The sequence below is a fragment of the Trachypithecus francoisi genome, unplaced genomic scaffold, assembly GCF_009764315.1.
Source record: "Trachypithecus francoisi isolate TF-2019V2 unplaced genomic scaffold, Tfra_2.0 Lachesis_group10, whole genome shotgun sequence".
Lineage (NCBI taxonomy): Eukaryota > Metazoa > Chordata > Mammalia > Primates > Cercopithecidae > Trachypithecus > Trachypithecus francoisi.
This window is the reverse complement of record NW_022681455.1, coordinates 3,247,435-3,263,241: the sequence shown is the minus strand read 5'-3', so window position 1 is coordinate 3,263,241 and position 15,807 is coordinate 3,247,435. Positions and strand designations below refer to the sequence as shown.

Here is a 15,807-nt window from a genome sequence, read left to right as displayed (position 1 = left end):
TCCAGTGTTTTCTCAGCACTTCAGTAAACATCACGACGGTATAGGAAGGACGTGGAGAATATGTCATTTGGGTGTTCCTGGGCTGTCACTGCTCTTACACAGCAGCTGCTTTGGGCTGAGGCACTGAGAACGGGTTGTGCTTTAGCTGAAACATGCACCTTGTCCTCTGAGTCGTGTAGCTAAAGGTCCCTTGCAGAGGTATTGCATGGTGTGAAATGTAGCAGAAAGGAGTTGAAAGGCAAGTGTGAGGGCCTAAACACAGAGTGGGTAATGGTGGACACTCAATGCCCTAGACAGCTATAATTTTATTCTTAACATATAGGAGCTATCAAGACATTTGCAGTTTTGCTCCTTGTGTCTAAAATAAATAATTCACATTTTAAAGTAAATATAGACTCTCCCCCACCCCACTCCCCTACCCATTCTGGGCAGTTCTGGCAGAGTTTTAAATGCTTTGTGGAAATGTATGAAATTGGACAGTTTTAAATAGTCAGTGTGCATGTAACCTCCACCCCCTTGTGCATTGGTTAACAGTTGTAGCTCATGGATGTGTAAGATGAAACTCTTACATCATCATAATCATTGTTTTAATCTTGTACCAACCTGGCCAGAAATGCTCTGTCCTGTGGGAACTGTCTCACTGAGCTGCCCCTGCTGCCCTGCAAGGTAATGGGGTAATGTCCTTCTAGCTGGGTTCACCTTGATCCCACCCGCCTCCTAACCCCTGCTTTCTAAAGGTGTTTCTGTGACTGTTTTCATTTCAAGGAGGGCGATATTTCTTTTTTGGTTTAGCAGCACAGAAAAATTAAGAACAATGACTATTTAAATCACTGTGTATGTCTGACAGACTGAGGATTTGGCAACATTGTTAAGTATTTTAAGTCCCTTTCTAGAGCAGAGGGAGAAGAATGTATCAAAGTGAGTGTGTGTGAAGAGTGCTGTGTCCAGGGGTCAAAGCAGAGGTGAACTTGAAAGTGACGAGGTGGGATATAGTGCCATTACCTTGGCAGTGAGGACCCAGGAAACAGCTGTTCACACATGCGTGGTGGGAGGAGAGAACAAAAATAGTTCTTAAAAGCAGACTATGGAGGCATATTGGAGAGCTGGGCAGTTTTTCTAAATTAGCACTCGAGAGGGGCACAGACAGCACTCGTGTGTGGCATGTTTTGGGTGATGCTTGATGACAGTTGCAGTTACTGGGCCAGACTGAGAGGGAAAACCTGGGAACAATAATTAGACACACATTTTCTTATACAGTAAAGCCTAGAAAGGACATATCGATTTTCACAGACAAAAAAGATCTAAATAAAGGACTGCCTTCCCAGTGTTCTGCGTGTTTCAAGCACATAACAAATGCTTCAAAGAGCTTTTCAAGCACATTTTGGCCTGTTGGAAGGCAGACTTTTCCTGTGCTGCTGTGTATGTTGAATACTGTAGCAGATGCACAAATGTGGGATATACACTATGATGAGTGCAGAAGTTCTAGGGGTCAGGTGCTTGTCAGCCCGTGTCCCAAGTAGAAGCAGAAGTGGAAGGAGCCTTTGCCTTCTCTCAGCAAATGAAAGCTTCGGGTTTGAGAAGCTGCCTTTTGTGCCTCTTTCCTGCTCTGTTCCATGATCTTTCCCTTGCAAATGAGCCTCATGCTGTCTTCAGCATGTATCCTGTATTTAGCATGTATCCTTTAGCATGTGCGTGCCCTAAAATGTATGCACTGTTCTGTCCCTAGGTGCCAGATAGGGAGAGGAAGACAGAAGAGCTACCAGGCACAGTTCTGGACCTCTTTCTCATATGGCTGCTGGTATCCTAGCACCTACCTACACACATGAAACTGTCAAGCCAGTTAGAATCCCAGGTTATTGTAGTTAAGAGGGATCTTAGGGCTGACAAACCTCTCTCCCCTTCTGTGTGATATCTCTGACATGAAGTTATCCATCCTAGTTTGAACACTTCCGTCGGTGGGAAGGGAGCGCTTGGTTAACAAGGCAGCTAGTCCATCCCGTAGTTGCTCTTCCTTGCAGGGAGGTACACTTTTTGGTAAACAAAACTCAGGTTAACTCATGCCTATTTGTGCCACTTGCTCCTCAGAACAATTGTGTTTTTTAATTATTTCTTAAATAAAATGTGTTTTCAATAGCATCTTTCCCGGCTGAAAAATCTGCAGTAGTTAAGCTATTCTATATGTACAAAAATTTGCCATACTTCCTGCTCTGGTTGGCATGTGTGTCTCTTACGCATGGTACCCAGAAAGCAACTCAGCCAGGCCCTGTGTTCTAACCCAAAGTGGGGATTGGTGGATACTGTCCTTCCCCTACTGCAACCTAGAGTTGATGCATTAGGCTTAAACTAGACATGACATACTTCTGCTGCCAGACCGTGATCACCAACCCCCAGCAACTCCCACCAACGCTGGTTTCCTGGGAGTGGTGGATGAAGTCAGGATTTTCTCAGTTTTAGGCTCATGTAGCATGACCATGACTTAGGTTTCATCTTAATCATTTTGAGTTTCTGGATCTCTCCTGTTAGGATCTTTTTGTTTTTATTTTTTGCCTTGGCCTTGGTATTTGTTATCGGTACCAGAATTTGCATTGCAGAATCTGCAATGCCTTCAAAATAATGACAACGCTAATGTCACTTTCTTTTGTGCAGCCCTTTACAGTTGATAAAACATTTCATATACATTATTTTCCTTAATTAAAAATAATAACCCAAGGCCAGTCTCCGGTGGTACGATCACAGTTCTCTGAAACCTCCCCCTCCCAGGCTTAAGTGATCTTTCTGCCTCAGCCTCCTGAGTAGCTGGGCCTACAGTCATGCACCACCACACCTGGCTAATTTTTATTTTTATTTTTTATTTTTTTTGCAGAGATGGGGGTCTTGCTATATTGCCCAGGCTGGTCTTGAACTCCTGGCCTCAAGCAGTCCTCCTGCCTCAGCCTCCCAAAATGTTAGGATTACAGGTGTGAGCCACCAGCCAGACTAATAGCAAGTGATAATCATGGATTTTAAGTCACTGAACACACATTTGAGTGTGCCATGTGTTCTGTACAAGAACCAGGTACAGATGCTCCTCTGCTTAGGATGGGGTTGTGTCTGGTGTCCAGATAAACCCCTCAGCAGTTGGAAATATTGAAAGTGGAAAATACATTTAATACACCTAACCTATTGAATATGCTGGCTTAGCCCAGCCGACCTTAGCTGTGCTCAGAACACTCACATTAACCCACAGCTGGGCAGGATCATCACACACTAAGCCTGTTTTATAATGTGTTGAATATCTCATGTAACTTATGGAATGTAACTGTACTAAAAGTGAAAAAGAGGATGGTTGTGTACTTCAGATACTCACACAACCATTGTGTTTTTCACTTCTGGTGAATAAAGCAGCCCTTATTGATACGGTTTCTACTGAATGTGTATTATGTTCACACCATCATCAAGTCAAAAAACCATCAAGTCGAACCGCTTTACGTCGGGGACCATCTGTGTTCAACTTTCTGATGACTTTCATAAGCTCTGCATTTTATCTCCCAGCTCTGTTGAAAGGTATTGTCAGTGCCTTGCAGAAAAGAATCAGATTCCTTCCAAGTCACATAGACAGCAAGTTTTGGGGAACTAAGGACAAACAGGTCTGCAGCCCAGCTCAGCTGGCTTCCCTCTCCCACACCAGCATTCCCTGTGCAGCCCAAATTCTCAGGTACTTCTGAGATCTTAGTCAACAAAGGTAAAACAAACAAAAAGAAACTCCGTGGACTTACAAATACTGCTCTTAATGATTTGCACAGGCTGGGTGCAGTGGCTCACGCCTGTCATCCCAACACTTTCGGAGGCCTAGGTGGGTGGATCATCTGAGATTAGGAGTTTGAGACCAGCCTGGCCGACATGGTGAAACCCCATCTCTACTAAAACTAGAAAAATTAGCTGGGTGTGGTGGCGCGCGCCTCAAATCCCAGCTACTAGGGAGGCTGAGGCAGGAGAATCGCTGGAGCCTGGGAGTGAGAGGTTGCAGTGAGTGAGACTGCACCACTGCAACTCCAGTCTGGGTGACAGAGTGAGACCCTGTCTCAAAAAATAATAATAATTTGCACAGTGTATCCTTCATTGTTCCGAGTGAATCAGCTGATTTCTAATACTCATCACTTTCTTGAGTAATCTCTAGAATTTTTGCCAATAATCAATGCCAGCTGAACTTCCCAAGCCCAGTTTTTTTCTGTATTTGAAGTGTAGGATGTTTGTCCAGCTCCAGTCTTCTGGTAGCATTTCCTCTGTTCTCATGAATTTGCAAAGATTTCTGACCCTTATCCTGAAAGTTGCTTAAATATCCTGGGAAGTAATTTGTATCCTTTTTCTAGGGCTAAAGAGTAGAAGTTATTTAAAGTGACTTTAAGTACAATTTAATTAAGACTAGAAATAATTATATCATTGCAACAGTAACACTTTTAAAAATAGCCCACAATTCCATGATCCTAGTTATCATATGATAACTATTTTTCACTTTTGAAATGCCTTACACACAAACCTGTTTTTACAGTTCTAATCAAAGTGTTCATTTAATGGAATCTACTATTTTCTTGAAACCTTATCAAAAGTATTTGTCCAGTTCTTCCCAAACATTTTAAATGCATGATATTTTGCTGATTTATTAAAAGTTCTTAAATTCTTTACCTAATACTGAACTGACGGCTGAGTGCAGAGGCTCACGCCTGTAATGCCAGCACTTTGGGAGGCCGGGCCGGGCGGATCACGAGGTCAGGAGTTCCAGACCAGCCTGGCCAACATAGTGAAACCCCGTCTCTACTAAAAATACAAAAATTAGCCGGGCATGGTGGCTCACGCCTGTATTCCCAGCTACTTGGGAGGCTGAGGCAGGAGAATAGCTTGAACCTGGGAGGCGGAGGTTGCAATGAGCCGAGATCGCTCCACTGCACTCCAGCCTGGGCAACAGAGTGAGATTCCATCTCAAAAAGAATAATAAACTACTGAACTGACTACCCTGAGGTCATTCCAGTGGTGGCTTTTGTCTAGTATATGCAACAACAGTGGATATATTCATGCATATCTATTTGAAAAAATTGACTATAGTAGGTAATACATGTACATTCGTACAGAAAGCATAGAGTAAAAGTAACATTTCTTTCTGTCTCTGCCCCTAGTTTCCCTCTTCAGAAGCAACCATGGTTAGCAGTTTCTCACATACCCTTCCAGAAATGTTCTACTTTCATTTACATATTTTGTCTCAGAAACACTAAACACTGTTTTTTGCCTTTTTTTTTTTAACTTATGCTGGAGATGAATATATCAGTACATAGAGGTACTCATTCTTTTTTGTGTCTGCGTAGTATTCCATTGTCAGACTGGGCTGCCATTTATTTAACTAATCACTTACTGAGGAAGCATTGAGTTTGTCTCCAGTCTTTGCTGTTATATTCACAATATATCTTGAAATCTTGGCATACACAGACATTTGCACATGTGCAAGAAATTTTAGAAGTGGGTCAAAGTAGCCTGCATTTTTACGTTGATAGGTACTGTCAGAGTGTTTTGTGTAGAAATCTTAGCTATGTACAGTTATACTAATAATGTGTGTAGTCCTGTTCCCCACACCCTCCTTGACCCAGGGGGTTATCAAATGTTTACATATTTTCTAGTCTGATGTGCAAAAAATTGTATTTGGTGGTTGTTGTGATTTGCGCTTCTCTTACTATGAAGGAAGTTAAACATCTTTTTGAAAGTTTTTGAGCCATCCATATTTCCTGTTCTTTGAACTGTCTCTTCATTTCCTTTGCCTTTAGGTCTGTGTATATGCTGTGAGAAGCATTATTTTCTTATGTATTTAAAGGTGCACTTTATGATGTGAATTAACCCTTCTGGATGACTCGTAACCATTTTCCTCGAGTTTGCTGTTTGGTTCTTTAAATTATGTATATGATATTTTTGTTATGTAGAAACTTATGGTTTGGTTAGAGTTATATGAATTAATCTTCTTTTTTATTATTTCTTATGTTAGATTTAAGGCCTGGAAGATTCCTGGAAGACTGGGGGGAAATCCTATGTTCTCTTCTAATATTTTTATGATCTTATAACTTCTTTATTTTGGGGTTGGAGATATCTGTTTTGCTTTTACTGAGCTATTAGGATAAATTGCCAGAAAGGTCAGAGGATATAACCAGCATTTCATGCAGACTTTAACTTGCTCGTAACAACATCCTAAATATTTAATTTGGCAGTGGCCCTTAGTAATGTAAGGATTAGAGGCTAACCAGCTGTTAAGCAGCCTTTTCACCTCCGTTTGGGAGATAGCAGTCTTCCCAGGTCATAGGTCTCCCTTTCCTTCTTCATCTTCTTGTTCTGAACCATCTGCAGATCTCTCCCTCTCCCTCTCACTCTTTGTCTTCCTCTCCCTCTCTGTCAGCAACATTTTTTGCAGGTTGCCTTTACTTTGGTCTTAGTCCAAGGTAGGATTGAGTCAAAAGTTGGTGTCATTTAAAAACATGGTGGACTTTCTGAATCTTTGTCCTGAGGTTGCCATAAATGGGTGGTGTGTGGGAGCCAGCTTGGCTTCTACTGACTCTGAGCCCACTGCACGTGTCTATCCAACTTCACATTCAGTAATGTCATGCTGGCAGCTTGAAATTCACCATGGTGGGAGCATTTACACCATAGGAATTGGCAAACAGTACAGATCCAGATTTGTTTTTTTCTTCACAGAGCCAGTTGATAAACATTTATCACACTAATGAGTGTGACCCTGGGCCACTTAAAACAATTTTTTTTGGCCCAGCACAGTGGCTCATGCCTGTAATCCCAGTACTTTGGGAGGCCAAGGTGGGCGGATCACGAGGTCAGGAGATCGAGACCATCCTGGCTAACACGGTGAAACCCCGTCTCTACTAAAAATACAAATAATTATCTGGGTGTGGTGGCAGGCGCCTGTAGTCCCAGCTACTTGGGAGGCTGAGGCAGGAGAATGGCGTGAACCCAGGAAGCGGAGCTTGCAGTGAGCTAAGATCGCGCCACTGCACTCCAGCCTGGGCAAGAGAGCGAGACTCTGTCTCAAAAAAAAAAAAAAAAGAGAGAAAAAAGTTTTTTTCCTCTCTCTTCCTTTTCACAGATTTGAGTAGCCTGTTCTGAGCTGAGCATTGTGCTTTTCTTTCCTCTCTCTTTCCTTGCACGGATTTGAGTGCCTGTTCTGAGCTGAGCATTGTGCTATGTGTTGGGGATACAATGATAGGTGAAAGTAGACAGCTCAGGTTCCATAGAGCTTAGAGACTTCTGGGGAAGGCACACCCAAACCGATCAAGTAATAATCTTTTAATTACAAACTGAGTTAAGGGTGTAGAAAGATTGAGAGACTAGAACAACAACAACAAAACCCTGACCTAGACAGACTGGTCCATGTAAGAAAGTGACATCTGAGATAAGAGCTGAGGTTTGAGTAGGAGGTAGAGAGAGAGGCAAAAGAGGAGAGATGTGTGTGTTTTCCAGAGAGAGCAATGGCATTTGCAAAGGCCCTGTGCATGCAGGGCCTGGAATTGATAGCAATTGATACGGGAAAGGGGGGTGGTGACGGCTTATAAACCGTGCTAAGAACTTGTCCTCTAATTTCAGAGCAAAGAAAAACCATCAAAGAGTATTAAGTGGGATAAGGGATATGATGCAGTCAGAATTCATATTTTTGAAAAGACCTCTCTGGCTGCAGTGGGATCTCATGTGGTGGAGGAGGGGAGGCTGTGCTGAGTGCACAGGAGAAAGCCAGCGAGGCCTGTAGAAGATGCTGAGTTATCCCAGGGCTGACGGGGAGGCAGACACTCTTGGGAGATACCAAGGAGATGCCCTTGGCCAGCTGAGGTGAGGCCTCGGGAATGGGAATGGAGGACTTCAAAGGTGGGCATGTGGAATGAGAAGACGGCCTGGGCCCAAACACTGCACATACGATGGACACTTGGGGCTCTGCAGCCACCCATAGGCAGAGGGGAGGGAGGAAAGCTTTTGACAGGGAAAGGCAGCCTGACCAGAGGTTTTGGAGGAAGCTGGGCCTGTTTGGGAAGCAGACATGCTGGTCTGCAAGGGGGTCCTAGGGATGAATGGTGGGAAGTCCTACTGGAAGCTCAGAGGCCAGACAAGGGGGCCTAAGCCTGTTCCTAGGGCTGTCGATAGAAAACACGGAGCCTTTGGAATGTTCTGGCATTTTCTCTTGCCCTCCTACTCAACAAGGGAGGAAGCTAATTAAATTTCCACACAGTTGAAAGACCCAGATATGTGAAACCACAGGGCTAGCATTTGCCTTCCAATTGAGCCAGCTTTGCCTTTGCTAATTGCTTAGTCTAGGTAAAAGAGTGTCCTGGGCATGGCTATGTTTAGTATGATCATCTAGTCCGAGCCTTCAGTTTAGATGAGAAGGCTAAGCTGGAGGGCCATGGGCTTGTCCAAAGCCACCAGCCTATTAGGGTTTGAATCCAGTTCTCCTTATCCTCTGCTCCAGAGTGGCCCTTACCATGGGAGAGGGGCCAGGAAGGGCTGGCAGGGGCTCCCACCCCTTGTGACTTCTCCCTGGCACGGGCCTTTCAGAGGTGACCCTCCCGTTGTTCTTGAGAATGGTGGCTGCTGTATGTTTGGGTTTCTGGACAGTTCTGCTGCGGCTTTGCATGGGTTGGCTTCTGCAGACCGCCTCTCTGGGCACATTTCTCTACTCTCTGCCTTCTTAGTCCTGCTAGCCAGGCCCCCTGTCTTGTCTTGCTGCTCTTAACACCACAGGCCCAAGAGACAGGAAACAAGAGGGAAACCTGCCCACATCGCTCCCCTGCTTGCAGCCTTCCACAGCTCCCAGTCACTGCAGCACCCAGCAAGGGTGCCCTCAGACCTGAGCGTCATGTGCCTTTCCTCTCCTCCCCTGCCACTCCTCCTTGTTGTAGGGGGCATCTTGTGTATAGTTCCCAGCCCAGTCTCTCTTACTGCCTCGATGCCTTGCTAATGCTATTCCACTTGCCCGAGCCCCTTCCCTCCTTCCTTCAGCCCCTTGGTTCCCACTCATCCCTCAGGTCAGCTCAGTCTCCATCTGAAGGATGGCAACCAGCTGTCCCCTTATCCAAGCCCTCACTGGACCCTGATTAGAAGGATGTCTGTCCCTCTCCCCTCCTGAAGGTCTTTGACTTTATGAGGTCAACACCATAAATGTCTGAACTCACCTGAACTTGATGTCATGAAAAGGGCAAGAGTGGCCGGGTGCAGTGGCTCATGCCTGTAATCCCAGCTACTCAGGAGGCTGAGGCAGGAGAATTGCTTGAACCTGGTAAGTGGAAGTTGCAGTGAGCCAAGATGGTACCATTGCACTCCATCCGGGGGGACACAGCGAGATTCTGTCTCAAAAAAAAAAAAAAAAGGGCCCGACTCTGCCACTTGTCATGCATCTGTCTCCTGGAGCATTACTGTACCTGTTTCCTCAACGGTAGAATGGGGTCAGTGCTGCCTGACCTTGAGGGACATTGTGAGGACAGAGGCAGAACACTGGGAAGCGTGCCCCACCCCCACGTGCCTGGCAAACAGCCCCCACCCTGGAAGCCTCAGGTGCCTTTCTTCCTCCCCTTGGTGGGGTGAGGATGACCAGGGTGAGTCACCTGAGAAGCGCTTTGAGGGGGAGGAGCTGAAGGCCACACCTGGAAGAACGATTTATTCCTTGGGCGCTGTCAGGTGTCTGCTGCCTTCGCCCAGAAACTGGTGATGTTCAGAGCTAGGTATGTCCTTCAGACAGGAAGCTGCATCCAGGGTGATGGGAGGAGCCCCACCAAAAAGCACCCTCCACAGGGTTTGTTTATGTGCTGAGTTCCAACCTGAAAACAAAACGGGTCACTGGGCCACAGGGTTCAGAGAGAGGCCAGGATCAGAAAGGAGGGGACATTCCTGGGTAGGCAAGGCCTGGTTAGCCGGGGCCGGGAGAGTGGGGCTCTGCCTGGCTCTTCACTGCCTCCTGGAGTTCTCAGGCCAGAAATCTGAGTTTATGCCATTTAGTGGAAGATGAGCTTCATGTGTTTGAAAGCCTGGCTTGGGTGTGCTGCGTGAAAATAGGGCTCAGAGACAGTGGAATTTGAGAGAGGAGTTGATGGTGACTTTGAGCCCGTAGCAGCAGAGCTCAGAGCAAAACTAGGGGAAAGCTGAAAACTGGAGAAAGGGCTGGGGCCCCTTCCCACTTGCAGCTGAGATTTTATGGGAGGCCATGGACTTTGACCCCAGTATTGTAAAAACCTTAATCTTCTGCAGGCTGGGGTTTAGTTGTTTTGTTCTTTTGGTCACTATTGATGGGCAGATCTCTCTCCGCACAAGTGACCTAGAGATTGACAAGGGCCTATTTGTCTAGGAAAGGGCAGGGGCTGTTGAGTGCATGACGTGGATTCCTCTCAGATAAACCATTGCTGTGAGAGGATACCGCCAGCACTCGCCCGTCCATGGCATCTGCATGGTATTGTATCGTGTCAGACCTCTCTTGGGACTCTTGGCTACAGGTAACTAAAACAAATTTAAATTACATTAACAAAATATAAAAGGAATTTCTTGGAAAGATGCAGGGCAGGGGGTAGAGGGTGGGATCTGAGATTACAAAGTGGGGTGGGAGTGTCTTTTAGGACACTCAGTAGCCATATCATCTCATCCTTTTCTCCAGAAGTGAGCTCGGTTCCCGCTTCAAACTGGCTTCGCCTGATGCTTCTGCTCCTGTGATCCCTGGCCAAGCAACGGCTCACACAGAGGCCAGCATCTCTCTGTCCAACACCAGCTCCCTGGGTGCAAATCTGATGGCCAGCATGGGTTGGGGTGAGGAAAAGGAGGTTTTGGAGCAGGGAGTGAGGTTACCCAGGGCTGGGGACTCCTTCAAATGGTGTGACAGGATATGGTTCCGGCTGTTCTTCAAGCTGGGGTGGAAGGGTTTATAGGCAGATGTCTCTGGCAATGAATTGAAGGTAATTGAGTATTGACGATTTAACCACTAAATGCTTTAAACAAAGTATTCTCTTCTCTCCCGAGACTCAGGATGTAACTCACCTGCTGGCTACCTGAGCTGAGTGTGGACTTAGCAGGAACACACCTTCTGAGGCTTCTCTTCTGGGAATAATTAAACATGGCCTTAGATATTAGCTCCAGATCACCCAGGAAGCTTGGAAGGAGCCGTTGGACAGTCACAAACACAGTGTTGCCAATTGTCACTCCCACCCCTGCCTTCACACAGGGCCAGTCTCCTGCTTTCCAAACATTTCTTCTAGTTAGGGCCAGCGACCTCATTCGCGAGTCCCCATGGAAAATAAAAATGCGGAGTCCCTGATTGACAAAGCATGTTGTCACCACGGCAGAGTTAAGCAAGGGTTTCCCCAAGCCTCTCCCAGTCTGTCTTTCTCGTTTCTCAGCAACTTCTCTGCCTCTCCTTCGTTGCGTTTCATATCTTTTTCTAGATTTCTTTCGGTCAAAAGCGAAATACACTTTTTGAGGGCCTGCTTTTCCAGGGAGCAGCTTTACAAAGCCCTAACCAATTTTGTTTGGGGTGCTTGGTTAGCTCAAGGTGTGCAGTGGCAGGAAGGAGCCGGGGAGCAGTCTTCCATTTGAAAGTGCTACTCTCTCAAAGTTGAGACAGTTGTTTTACTTATCTGAAAGGAGAACCAAAGAGCTACATCACAGAGATGTGTGGTTAAGGATGTTAACTCATAGGAATGCTAGTTAAGTGTTGACCAGGTGTTTTTTGGTTTGTTTTGTTGTGTTTTTTATAAAGTGGGGAGGGGGGTCAGTCCTTTATATAATTTAATTCAACTAGCCAATAGTCATGCTTTATTTCTTGGAAACATTTTTAAAATAGGTGCAAAGGAGATAATGCTGGCTTAAAACAACCACAAGCATCTCAGTGGTCATATTGTGTTATGGACGGGTTATGTACTTAGCGTCGTAATTTGCACTGTAGAGTGTTTCCTCCCAGATTAGATGAAAAGCTGCCTTTTGCGTATGTTTACAAGATGCTTTACAAATTGGGCGCCCTTGATTGCTACGTGTTGAAGAACTCCACTGTTCTCAAATGGATATACTTTAGCGTCTGCAGTAAGTGGGTTGTCTTTGTCCTACTCTTTTAAAAAAAATGTCTTTATTCGTAATTGTGGTAAAACTAGAAATTATAAAATGTACTGTTTTAGCCATTTTTCAGGGTACAGTTCTGTGGCATTGGGTACATTCTCATTGTTGTGCAGCTGGTACCATCATTCATCTCCAGAACGATTCCATCTTCCCAAACTGAAACTGTCCCCATGAAGCCCTAGCTCCCAGTTCCCCTCCTCTGGCAACCCCATGCTACCTTCTGCCTCCTTGAATTTGCTTACTCCGGGTACCTCATGTAAATAGAGTAACACAGCATTTGCCCTTCTGTGACTGGCTCGTGTCGCTCAGCCTGATGTCGTCAAGGCTCATCCGTGTGGCAGTGTGTGTGAGCGTTTCCTTCCTGCCTTAGACTGAGGAATACGCCATTGTGTGCCTGCACCACATTCTGTTTGTTTGTTCACCCATCGGCGGACACCTGGGTCACCTCTACCCCGTGGCCGTGGTGCGTGTGTGGCTGGGAACTTGGGTGATGCCCTCCTTCTTGAAGACAGCTCCGGACAATCCCTCCATCCCTCCCCTGCCCTCCCCTTCAGAGGCAGTGCTGCAGCCGCTCGCGTGGTGTCCCTGATCTTCCTCCAGAACATCTGCCCTGGGCTGGTGTCGCAGATGGGTAGAAGACCATGTCTGCCCTGGAGAAGGGAGCTCTTCGTGTAGCCAGAGACGGTTGGGAAATTGAATATCCCTGGCATGTGGCATAGGACGAGCGGGGCAGGGAATGGGAGCCGAGGGTGTGGGGGTGAACTGAGCACATCCCGGGAAGGCAGGTGTGGCGCACCATGAGGTGCTTTGGCCCAAGAACAGGACAAGGTGCAGGGGTGCAGAGGAGTTGCTTCTGTCGGTGGGCAGGGAAGCCCGGGGGCTGTGGCATCTGAGCCATCCCCAAGGAGGGCTTGGGTTTGGGCAGTGGAAAGGATTGAGAGAGGACCTCTTCTGTGAGGAGCTGATGAAGACGGGGAAGGGACATGTGCAGGGTGCAGAGAGGATGTGGCCTAGAGGAGGGTATGGGTCCTGACCCCGCAAGGCCCCCCTACAAAGCCATAGCATCAGCCTTGGACATAGCTTGATTTTTTCCTCTAGTAGACAATGAGTCTCTTGAACTTTGTAAGTAAGGAAATGATAGAAGAACGAGATTTTAGGACTTGATGGGAGAGATCCAGGAGAGAAGGGCTCGTGTCTACCCAAGGGGTCTGTCTACAGCCCCTCAAGCCAGCCCCTGAGGCGCTGTACCTCCAGGATACACCCATGTTACTCAATGCCTCTTGAAAACCACCTGAACAAGTCCCTATCACAAAACACGGCCATCGTCCTACCCGGGGGCCAGAGCCCTCTCCCTCTCGACACGTCTGAGCTCCTGCAGAGCACCTCCTCTGCCCAGTGCCCAGCGCTCCTGCCTCCTACAGGCCCCAGCCCAGCACTGCGTGGTCTCTCCCCTGCAGGGGCTGTCAGGCTTGCCTGATGCCAGACCCCACACAACTGCTCAGGGATTTCAGTTGACCTCCCTGGGTAAGTTTCTAGGGCTTCAGAGTACCACAGACGGGCAGCTTCAACAGCAGAGATGTATTGCCTCACAGTTCTGGAGCTGGAAGTCCAAGACCAAGGTTCAGCAGGGTTGGTTTTTCCTGAGGCCTGTCTCCTTGACTCGCAGATGGCTGTCTTCTCACTCTGTCCTCACACGGTCTTCCCTCTGTGTGTCTCTGAGTCCTCATCTCCTCTTCTTATAGGAACCCCAGCCACATTGGATCAGGGCCCACCCTCATGGCTGCATTTGACCTTAATACCCTCCTTAAAAGCCCTCTCTTGAAACATGGTCACATTCTGAGGTCCTGGGGGTTACGGCTTAGACACTGGAGTTTTGAGGGGACATGACAGCAGAGCTCCAGATGCACCCTGAGCAGGGCAGCTCTGATATGTATCTGCACCTGGGCTGTTTCCCTGAAGCCCTAGGCCTGTGCATTCCCCAACCTGCTGGACTGGCTCTCTCCTGTGGCACCTGATCTTATCTATGCCTTTTCCCTAAATCCCAGTGTTTTGGTCGCTGGATACTGTAGCTGAGCGGTTCTTTATCACTCCCTTGCTTCAAATCCTCCGTGGCTCTCCATGACCTTTAAGATGAAGTTGGGCCTGGGTGGTAGGTTTCAAGGTCTCTGCCTGCCTCTCCTGCCTCCGTCCCCATCATCCCCACAGGGACCTCAGAGCTCCACCCACCTATTTGTTGATTTCCCAAACAATGCTCTGTGTTCCCCCATACTCTTCTTTTAGCCCAGAGTCAACCCCTCCGTCCTGTTGCCTCCTTCAGACCTTCTTGGCTCCCTCTTCCTCCCTTCCCATTTCCCACCCCTGCTGTCCTGGCCCGAATATATATCCTCAGCCCCTGGGCCTAGCAGGCACTCTGTAAACACTTCCTGCATGGTGCCAGTAAGGAGGTGGCGAAAGGATTTTGCTCTCATCTGGGTGAGGTTGGATGGTTTAATTCTAGGATGACAAGAAGAAAAGAGGACAGATTCATAAGTCAGCTCAAACCTAACGTCACATTTCAGTGAGCTGTTGAAGATTAAGAAGAGTTATGTAGCTTATCTGAAATGGCAACTAATCAAACTTGGGCGGATCATACTGGGCTCTGGAGTCGATTATGTCTTTAAACCACTGCTGTTCAGAACTTTAGGTAGGTCACAGAGCCTTTTCTTCATGTGGAACTGGCCCGTCTTCGTCCAGGGCTGCGGTGGCTCCAGTGCACTTAGAGTCACCCTGGGGAGCTTTTGGAAATGCCTGTAGGATCCCAGCATCCATCGTTTTAAAGGAAGTTCTCTGGACAATTTCCACGTGGTATGATTTGCTCCCAGAGGACACTTGGCAATGTCTGGAGACATTTGTTGTCGTTGTCACACTTTTGGGGGCATGGGGTTGGGCGCTACTGGCATCTGGTGGGTAGAGGCAGGGGTGCTGCTAAACATCCTACAGGGCACAGGACCGTCCACATCACAAAGGATGATCCGGCCCCAAATATGCCAAGTTTGAGAAACCCTGGTCTAGACTAATAAAAACATCCATTGTATTTCCTGACCACACCCAACAGATGGCCAAGCCTGTGGGGAGGGACAGTAGGACATCTGCTCTTTAACTCGCCATAGGGGCACATGGGTGTTCAGGCCGAGGGCGTTTCATCCTGCTGGGAATGCCCACGAGGCAGCCAGGGTTCCCTGCCCTCTGTGAAGATAGGGCTTGCTGAGCTCCTTATGGGATAAACAAAGCTCAGCCCACCTGGGAAAGCATGTTTGGGAAAAGGGCCAGAGTGTATTTATGCAGGAATGAATGTTGCTAATGACCAAGTCACTCCTTGAAGTAGGTCCTTTGAACCTCTACTTAGAATAACAGTTAATTACTAGAAAAGGAAACGTCTGTTTGGAAGTAAAAGGTACTTATTTTCAAAATGTCTCTAATTCAAACTAGCCTTTTCCATAATTAATTCCTATTACGGTGGTTTTATAGTGTTGTCAGCAGCAGGAAACTGGAGCTCTCCCGTGGGACACAGACTCCAAGCGCTGGAGGCCAGAGCTGAACATAAGCACTGTTTACATTTGCTGAGTAACAGATCGGGCTGGCTCCCTCCAGGGACCCAGGCAGCGAGCCTGATGGATCATCTAGTCCTAGCAAAACATCTGCTACCTGTGCGGAGGCAGGCACCTCGTG

General features: G+C 47.2%; 1 protein-coding gene across 1 annotated transcript in view; it reads left to right on the top strand.

Annotated features, from left to right (window-relative positions):
* SLC22A23 (solute carrier family 22 member 23) overlaps positions 1 to 15,807 on the top strand; it is a 190,703-nt gene that overhangs the window by 1,750 nt on the left and 173,146 nt on the right.